The sequence below is a fragment of the Oncorhynchus gorbuscha genome, linkage group LG13 (assembly GCF_021184085.1).
Source record: "Oncorhynchus gorbuscha isolate QuinsamMale2020 ecotype Even-year linkage group LG13, OgorEven_v1.0, whole genome shotgun sequence".
NCBI lineage: Eukaryota > Metazoa > Chordata > Actinopteri > Salmoniformes > Salmonidae > Oncorhynchus > Oncorhynchus gorbuscha.
The window spans coordinates 46,140,132-46,149,104 of NC_060185.1; the positions used below are offsets into that span (position 1 = coordinate 46,140,132).

The 8,973-nt window shown below is 43.4% G+C and overlaps 1 pseudogene across 1 annotated transcript in view; it reads right to left on the reverse strand.

Annotated features, from left to right (window-relative positions):
- LOC123993012 overlaps positions 1-6,043 on the reverse strand; it is a 32,338-nt pseudogene extending 26,295 nt beyond the window's left edge. Inside the window, exon 1 of the transcript XR_006831345.1 lies at positions 5,792-6,043. The product of XR_006831345.1 is annotated as a glucagon receptor-like (transcript). The remainder of the gene's footprint in view (positions 1-5,791) is intronic.
- Positions 6,044-8,973: the final 2,930 nt, after the last annotated feature.

Below are 8,973 nucleotides of genomic sequence, written 5' to 3' on the forward strand. Positions count from 1 at the left end.
TGGAAGGACATTGACCTCATCCCGTCAGTTGAGGATGCATGGTCATTCTTTAAAAGTAACTTCCTCACCATTCTAGATAAGCATGCTCCGTTCAAAAAATGCAGAACCAACAACAGATACAGCCCTTGGTTCACTCCAGACCTGACTGCCCTCGACCAGCACAAAAACATCCTGTGGCGGACTGCAATAGCATCGAATAGCCCCGTGATATGCAACTGTTCAGGGAAGTCAGGAACCAATACACGCAGTCAGTCAGGAAAGCTAAGGCCAGCTTCTTCAGGCAGAAGTTTGCATCCTGTAGCTCCAACTCCAAAAAGTTCTGGGACACTGTGAAGTCCATGGGGAACAAGAGCACCTCCTCCCAGCTGCCCACTGCACTGAGGCTAGGAAACACGGTCTCCACCGATAAATCCATGATTATCGAAAACTTCAATAAGCACTTCTCAACGGCTGGCCATGCCTTCCGCCTGGCTACTCCATCCTCGACCAACAGCTCCGCCCCCCCCGTAGCTCCTCACCCAAGCCTCTCCAGGTTCTCCTTTACCCAAATCCAGATAGCAGATGTTCTGAAAGAGCTGCAAAACCTGGACCCGTACAAATCAGCTGGGCTTGACAATCTGGACCCGCTATTTCTGAAACTATCTGCCGCCATTGTCGCAACCCCTATTACCAGCCTGTTCAACCTCTCTTTCATATCGTCTGAGATCCCCAAGGATTGGAAAGCTGCCGCAGTCATCCCCCTCTTCAAAGGGGGAGACACCCTGGACCCAAACTGTTACAGACCTATATCCATCCTGCCCTGCCTATCTAAGGTCTTCGAAAGCCAAGTCAACAAACAGGTCACTGACCATCTCGAATCCCACCGTACCTTCTCCGCTGTGCAATCTGGTTTCCGAGCCGGTCACGGGTGCACCTCAGCCACACTCAAGGTACTAAACGATATCATAACCGCCATCGATAAAAGACAGTACTGTGCAGCCGTCTTCATCGACCTCGCCAAGGCTTTCGACTCTGTCAATCACCATATTCTTATCGGCAGACTCAACAGCCTCGGTTTTTCGGATGACTGCCTTGTCTGGTTCACCAATTACTTTGCAGACAGAGTTCAGTGTGTCAAATCGGAGGGCATGCTGTCCGGTCCTCTGGCAGTCTCTATGGGGGTGCCACAGGGTTCAATTCTCGGGCCGACTCTTTTCTCTGTGTATATCAATGATGTTGCTCTTGCTGCGGGCGATTCCCTGATCCACCTCTACGCAGACGACACCATTCTATATACTTTCGGCCCGTCATTGGAGACTGTGCTATCTAACCTCCAAACGAGCTTCAATGCCATACAGCACTCCTTCCGTGGCCTCCAACTGCTCTTAAACGCGAGTAAAACCAAATGCATGCTTTTCAACCGATCGCTGCCTGCACCCGCATGCCCGACTAGCATCACCACCCTGGATGGTTCCGACCTTGAATATGTGGACATCTATAAGTACCTAGGTGTCTGGCTAGACTGCAAACTCTCCTTCCAGACCCACATCAAACATCTCCAATCAAAAATCAAATCAAGAGTCGGCTTTCTATTCCGCAACAAAGCCTCCTTCACTCACGCTGCCAAGCTTACCCTAGTAAAACTGACTATCCTACCGATCCTCGACTTCGGCGATGTCATCTACAAAATGGCTTCCAACACTCTACTCAGCAAACTGGATGCAGTCTATCACAGTGCCATCCGTTTTGTCACTAAAGCACCTTATACCTCCCACCACTGCGACTTGTATGCTCTAGTCGGCTGGCCCTCACTACATATTCGTCGCCAGACCCACTGGCTCCAGGTCATCTACAAGTCCATGCTAGGTAAAGCTCCGCCTTATCTCAGTTCACTGGTCACGGTGGCAACACCCATCCGTAGCACGCGCTCCAGCAGGTGTATCTCACTGATCATCCCTAAAGCCAACACATCATTTGGCCGCCTTTCATTCCAGTACTCTGCTGCCTGTGACTGGAACGAATTGCAAAAATCGCTGAAGTTGGAGACTTTTATCTCCCTCACCAACTTCAAACATCAGCTATCCAAGCAGCTAACCGATCGCTGCAGCTGTACATAGTCTATAGGAAAATAGCCCACCCATTTTCACCTACCTCATTCCCATACTGTTTTTTATACTGTTTTTATTTATTTATTTTTCTGCTCTTTTGCACACCAATATCTCTACCTGTACATGACCATCTGATCATTTATCACTCCAGTGTTAATCTGCAAAACTGTATTATTCGCCTACCTCCTCATGCCTTTTGCACACATTGTATATAGACTGCCCATTTTTTTCTACTGTGTTATTGACTTGTTAATTGTTTATTCCATGTGTAACTCTGTGTTGTCTGTTCACACTGCTATGCTTTATCTTGGCCAGGTCGCAGTTGCAAATGAGAACTTGTTCTCAACTAGCCTACCTGGTTAAATAAAGGTGAAATAAAAATAAAATAAAATAGTGAACAGGTCTAGAAGCTCTGCAGTGAAATAAGCCATAACAGCAATGGGCAGAACATAGAAACATAAATAGAGGAGGATTAGAAACAAACTAAACCCCTCGGGTCATTTAGAAGTCTACCTAAGTTAGAGGGTGAAGAAAAAGAGGGGATAACTGTTTGTGGGGTTCCCATGTACTGTAGAAGTGCTAACAGAAAGACCTGCAACAATAGCATTCCAGTGAAGGTATTCCCTTCAAATCGAGACGCGAACGTTCCATAGTGAATAACAGGAGTGGGTGTTTAAAGCGAGCTTTTCATTTTTTGTTGTTGTCTGTTGTCTTATTGTTTTTGTTGATGTCTATGCCGGGTGTTGCCTCAAAAGGTGGTCATAGATGCTTTATGTATGCTTATCTGACTGGAAGTTGGTGTTACTGGCCTTTATCCTGCCATGATCAACTTTCTGTACAACTTAGGGACTCCATAGACTTCAGCCAATTGATGCTGACCTCATTGACAAAATTGGATTTATTGGACCTGAGGGCTTGATCAGATCATGGGTATGACTGAATGAAAGGTTATACTGCATGCGTAATTTAAATTAGGAAAGTAATCAACTAACCACCCACAACATGCTTGTCTTGTTTACTTGCATTTTCAAGACGGCAAACAATATAAAAAGGAAATCTCCCTTTGAGACTTTTCCCCGTCTTGATGTCGGTACATAAACACTATTCATGTCGGAAAATCACAAACAGAATCATTGAAAAAAAGTTTGGAAGATCATTGATAATATTCAAGGACAGATACATTTCATAATCTTCAAAAGTAGAAAACCTTGAACAAGCAAGCATTGACCATTCTCCCTAGTTTTTATCACTGTTGGCACAAATATGTCAGGACTCAGGACACAACAAGGCAGTGGAATAATGAAAATATATTTCATCCAGGTGCCATAGGGCAATGCCACACACACACATACACACACACACTTTACTTTGTACTTCAGATAACACTATTTTATCTGCTCAAGACATCCATTTTGTGTCCGTCTACACTTAATCCGGGGGATTCTCTTTAAAGAAGTTGCAAGCCACTGATGTTTATTTACTTTTATTTTATTTATTTTCTACCACTTTTTCTCCTCAATTCCGTGATATCCAATTGGTAGTTACAGTCTTGTCCCATCGCTGCAACTCCTGTACGGACTCGGGAGAGACAAAGGTCGAGAGCCATGCGTCCTGCGAAACACGACCCCACCAAGCTGCACTGCTTCTTGACACACTGCTCGGTTAGCCCAGAAGCCAGCCGCACCAATGTGTCATCGGGAAACCTCTTATAGTTGGCGACCAAAATCAGCGTGCATGCGCCTGGCCGCCACAAGGAGTCGCTAGAGGGCGATGGGACAAGGACATCCCAGTCGGCCAAACCCTCCCCTAACCCGGACGACGCTAGGCCTGTTGTGCGCCGCCTCATGATCAAATCCGGGTCGGTAGTGATGCCTCTAGCACTTGGGAGGCCCCAAGCCACTGATGTTTACCAAGCCAACCAAAGCATTACAGTAATGTACTCATGGACTCCTTGTAAAGTATAGGAGCTGTGGCATATCCCAGCAACCAGATGCCCCTGCTGGTATGAAATTCCATTACTCTCTAAACCGTGAACCCCTTGGCACCACATTCATGGAGTGCCTGATGTCACAACCCTGTCAATCTGACAGGTGCGTGGGCCAGTACATTGACAGACACACAACACAACTGTTTGTGCCTCCTAACAGAGGAGCACACAGAGCCATTAGGTGCCAGCCCAATTAACACTGACACCCCTGACAGAAAGAGCTCTCATTTTACATAACAGGACTCTTACTACAAACTGGCGTCCGTGATCCTCTCTTTCAAAGAGAGGAAGACAGAGAGTGTGTTTGAGAGAGACGGGTATGGAGAGTCAGTATATGTGCATGTGATTTGCTCAGTTGATGTGTGTCTGTGTAGCCTGTGGTGATCTCTGTGAATATGAATGCATCAAGATGTCCAAGGACCGTAAAAATATGTGTATATGCACTGCATGTAACAGCTTTCTGACAGCACTTGCTACCAAAGAAGAAGCAATGAGCCATGCTGAACTGTTACCCAGTGCTTTCTTCTCACATGTTCAAAAAGAAAAAGTAAATTCACCTGTAGTTATGACTTCTTGCAGCTACTTGCTATAACAACTTGGATACCCAGTTTCGAACACATCACATAACTAAATCTGTAATTAACTCACTTTTTTTTACGAGGTCATGTGTTCAATAACCCCTGAAATCACCTCAAACCTCAACAAACGAGCAATAATGTTTTATATGCTTTTTCGTAAAACGCCCCGGAGGTTTCCGTTCTTTGTTGGTTCAAAGATCTTCTCCATATTCAACGCTTGTTCACCACGCCACACAAATAATTGTACAGTCTATAACAGCAAATAGGTAAAACCACACGCGGGCCTCAAACCAAAGACATTTCAGCTTTTTGTCCAACCAATACATTTAAAACGGTTGACCAAGTGATAAAATGATACCAGACTAGCGCGCCTTCCAATCATTCTGCACTAGAGCTGTCAAGAGCAAAGTCATGGGTAGAGAGCGCTAGTTGTGCGCAAGGCACTGAGATGAAGCCTATCCGCAGCCGGCATGCAAAACCATGATTTGTTATCGCCGACGTATCAACCTTCGACCACTTATCATAATCTTGATGTAACAACAAGCATTCTGGCGTTTGAAAACGTGTCATTTAGAAAATGAAACAAAAATGTAACCATCTATTATATCAGATAAATAGGCCTAATGGAAAGGAAAACGAAAAACCCGAATAAGAAAACAAATAGCATGTAGCAATATAAAATATTAATTGCAACATATACAATATAAAGTCTACTCTAATAATATACATATCACTAGGCCTACTACTACTACTAATAATAAGAATAATATAGCCTACAATTTATAATACATTTTCACTGTGATAATGATCAATATATTTTGTAATTAGGTCGAATATCAATTCCTCCAGGCAAGTCTCCTTTCTGATCATGTTAAATAGTATTGCATATGCCTGGACGCCTGAATTGCCCGAATTGTAATCATGTTACACATAATTGGGCAAATGATGCACAATTATTAGTAAGTGGCTTATGTGCCTCACACTGAGCTAAACCACTTAAAAAATGACATTTTTAGATAACTCATGCTCAAAAAGTATCTCACGAATTTCTTTATCAATGCAGACTACAAAGTTGCCAATGCAATAGAGACCATTAATAAATACTATCCCTGAGATTAATACTGAAAGCAGAATCCTACCGTTCGCGGAATCATTTTTTTCCAGTTAATTGTCTAGATCCCGTGCGCAAGTGAAATGGCTTTAAACGCCAAATACAGAGCGTATTTCAAAATTACAGGGTTGCAGCGGAATCCATAAAGTTTCTAGGACAGAGGCGCCTCCACTGAGATACATGTGAAGCATAAAACCACTCTGCAAGGAATTGAACCAAATTAGCATCCGGTTCGCCTACTGTCTGTCGACTGCGCTGTGAGCTCGGAAACACCAGCGAAACACTAAACACTTGGGAAACTATGTCTGTCGCTGACGCAGTCGAAACATTAACAAAGCATTTTCCTTTCCCCGCCACTGTTTCGGTAAAAGATGAAGCGATTTGCCTGTATAAATGTAATCACACTCAAATGCATAGACCGAGCTATGGATGCAAGGACTGACCATCTATGATATCAAAATTATAGTTTTTAACCATGTTTTGAGGCCATACAGTGTTTGTTGACATGTACTTTGTTTACAAACATTGAACAAACAGGCTTATAGTTTGGCTTCTGATGGGTTACAACAGTTGAACTAAACTAGTCTATATCATTCCCTTATAATACCATTAGTGGATGTAGTAACAGCAGATTGCCCCCTTAAACGTACAGCGATGGGTCTAAGAGTATTCATTTTCAAAGCAAAACAATTTGGAAACGACCAAAGATTCACGTGAAGTATTTTTTTTTATTCAAAGTTTATCCGAGAATGACCCTGGATAAAGGATATTTAGAGGTCAAAAGAGAAGAACACTAGACTATTTACTGCTTTGCTAAACCAACAATAATTCAATGAATATTAACTGTGTAAAAGGTGCGTGCCAGAATCACACTGTTTGTTGAGCAACCTATTGTTTCGATGTTTGTTTGTGCTCTCATGCACACTTGTCCACACAAAGGTACTGTGACTGTTGATCCATCAAAACCTATATCTCTCCAATCCCACATGACTGCCCAAACTAGACCCAACACACCAGCAACAAACTGGATCAGGGTTACAATGGACAAGAGTGCAGGGTTCAATGTCAACCAGTTGGGAGACTTTCCTCGCACTCCACCCTCACATTCTGGGACATACAGGGAGACCTTAGTGTACTGCTAAGGTATTGTATTTATTCTGAAGTTGGACCTCCACCCCTCATGGTAAAAAAAGTGACTCATTTATCCATGAACCTGGCTTGTGAGCATGTTATACTAGCACACAATTGTCATAACACTCCCAACTGGCAAAAGCTACCAATGTGTACTCTGAGTAATATGAGTGACACCCTCTCTTTATCAATGACATCATTCTCTATCCATCTGACTTATTGCCCTGTGTTCTGTCTAAAGCCCTCTACTAGGAAACATGCTTTGTGTGTGACCACCATTATCTCTGACAGCCATTATGAGTCTCAGCACACCTCTGGGAGGACACTGGCTGATTCCCTGATAAGCCGTATCTGCTGTTGTTTTTGAAGTGTGCTTCATTAAGTGATGGATTGCAGCTGCAGGTTCCAGCACCGCTTTGGGGCTTCAACGCTGATTGGGATGTATGGGAGAGAAGGGACCCCCAGGCAATTACGGTTAACCACCCTGCTAGCTTAGCCCACTGTTGATTCAGTGGTTTGTTTTTCCTCATGGTGAAGAATGAAAGACTGAGCTTTGTTTCGTAAGCCATAATTCACCCTGAGCACGAGCCCATTTATCGTCAATAAACAGAACTGACGGGGACTCTCACTCACTCTCAAACAGATCATCTCCAGGGTCATCCCTAGAGGTGGGTTTGGGGGGGCTGTGAAGTGGTAACTCCACTGTTTAATCTCCAGGCATATCGATCAAGGACTGTGTATGTGAAAATGTTCCAAGGAAGTTGTTGTAAACATGCTACAGTATATGTGTAAAACCATATATTTAAAATATGAGAAATAAGAGCAGCATGGCTATATTGGGAGAGGAAAGGAGAGAGAAAACATTCTCAAAAAACCATTTTCATTGGTGGGGTGTGAGAATCAATGTTATGGATGGTACAACAGCAGCATGGCTTACTTCCCAAATCCTTGTTCAGCCACCATCTCCAGTTTCAAACAATAGCAACCTTGGGGTGTATCAGGATAAATAGAAACAAACCATTCTAGCAATCCTCAGCACCATGACCATCACAAGGCAAACAGATACTACAGTACCACATCCTGCAGCAGTACAAGGGAAAAGCCAGTCAACAGGAGTCAGACCTGATTTACAGAGCCTCATAAACATCTGAACATCACTCCAAGGGAACCGATACATCACAATTTAGAAGGTTCACCCAGGTCAGAAGAGAGCTGTCAAATTCTTACTTTACAGATTGAAGGAGAAAGGGAACGGGGAAAAGAAGGGAATATTGGTAGGTAGCTCGAGAGAAATAATGAGAGGATTACGATATTATGTACACAGAGAGTTGGATACTGTGACATCGAGTGGGTTATGCATGTAGAAGGAACAAGACCTGCAACAGCAGTCGGAGAGACTATGGTGGCAAAGTCTCTACCTAAACACACTGTAACAATGGCAGCCCACAGTAGCCCTCTAGGCACAATGCTCAAGTTCAAGCATTGCACAAGAGCAAATCAAATCAAATTCTATTGATCACATACACATGGTTAGCAGATGTTAATGCGAGTGTAGCGAAATGCTTGTGCTTCTAGTTCCAACAGTGCAGTAATATCTAACAAGTAATCTAACAAATTCACAATGACTACCTTATACACACAAATGTAAAGGGATGAATAAGAATATGTACATATGGATGAGCGATGGTCGTGTGGCATAGGCAAGATGCAGTAGATGGTGTAGAATACAGTATATACATATGAGTAATGTAGGATATGTAGACATGATCAAAGTGCTGTTATTTAAAGTGACTAGTGATACCTTTATTAAAAACATTTATTACATTTATTAAAGTGGCAAGAGATTTGAGTCTGTATGTTGGCAGCAGCCACTCTATGTTAGTGATGGCTGTTTAACAGTCTGGTGGCATTGCCAAATGTCTTCAGCCTCCTGAGCCTCCTGAGGTTGAAGAGGCGCTGTTGCGCCTTCTTCACATCGCTGACTGTGTGGATGGACCAGGAGGGTGTTATGGTGTTGAATTCTGAGCTGTATTAACAGCATTCTTACAGTACATAGGTATTCCTCTTGTCCAGATGGGA